This window comes from Pyxicephalus adspersus, chromosome 2, assembly GCF_032062135.1.
Source record: "Pyxicephalus adspersus chromosome 2, UCB_Pads_2.0, whole genome shotgun sequence".
NCBI classification, from domain to species: domain Eukaryota; kingdom Metazoa; phylum Chordata; class Amphibia; order Anura; family Pyxicephalidae; genus Pyxicephalus; species Pyxicephalus adspersus.
This window is the reverse complement of record NC_092859.1, coordinates 152,320,842-152,321,390: the sequence shown is the minus strand read 5'-3', so window position 1 is coordinate 152,321,390 and position 549 is coordinate 152,320,842. Positions and strand designations below refer to the sequence as shown.

Below are 549 nucleotides of genomic sequence, written 5' to 3'. Positions count from 1 at the left end.
AAAAAACAATACCGTGGAATATCTACAACGCCATATCCAATAGGCACTGGTAACCTTTCCGTAATGTGGAGGTACCTAAAGTGAGAGTTTGGCTCATTGGAAAGCAAGCAGGGCATGTGAGTGTTGTATTGAATGTTGAAAAATGATCACTACAACCAAATTTGCTGTTTTGTGGAATGTCACTTGTTCATGTGGATAGATTCTTTATTGTCACATCTTACCAGGAGGACAGGCGGCACGTCTGCCACTGGTTTTGACGGTTGTTCAATCCAATTTTGGCATGGGACAATTTTGCTTCACTGAAGTAAGAGAAAAATAAAACAAATTACATCATTTTCTGATGTTTACGTGATTCAACTATTTTTTGCTTTGTGTATTTTTAGTGCTACTAAAAATAATTACAAATGATTTAATAAATGAATAATACTGATTTGTGGATTTCTTTAAGATTTTGGTGAGGGAGTGAAGAATGAGATCCTCTGCCTGCCTTTGGAGCACCATGTAAGTGCTTGCTGCTTTTGAGGGTATCTTCATGTGATGAAATGAAGA

At 37.0% G+C, this 549-nt stretch overlaps 1 long non-coding RNA gene across 1 annotated transcript in view; it reads right to left on the bottom strand.

The window, feature by feature from the left end:
* Positions 1-549, bottom strand: part of LOC140322220 (uncharacterized) — a 123,481-nt gene that overhangs the window by 1,330 nt on the left and 121,602 nt on the right. Inside the window, exon 4 of the long non-coding RNA XR_011919182.1 lies at positions 222-299. This is a non-coding gene — a long non-coding RNA (uncharacterized lncRNA). The remainder of the gene's footprint in view (positions 1-221; positions 300-549) is intronic.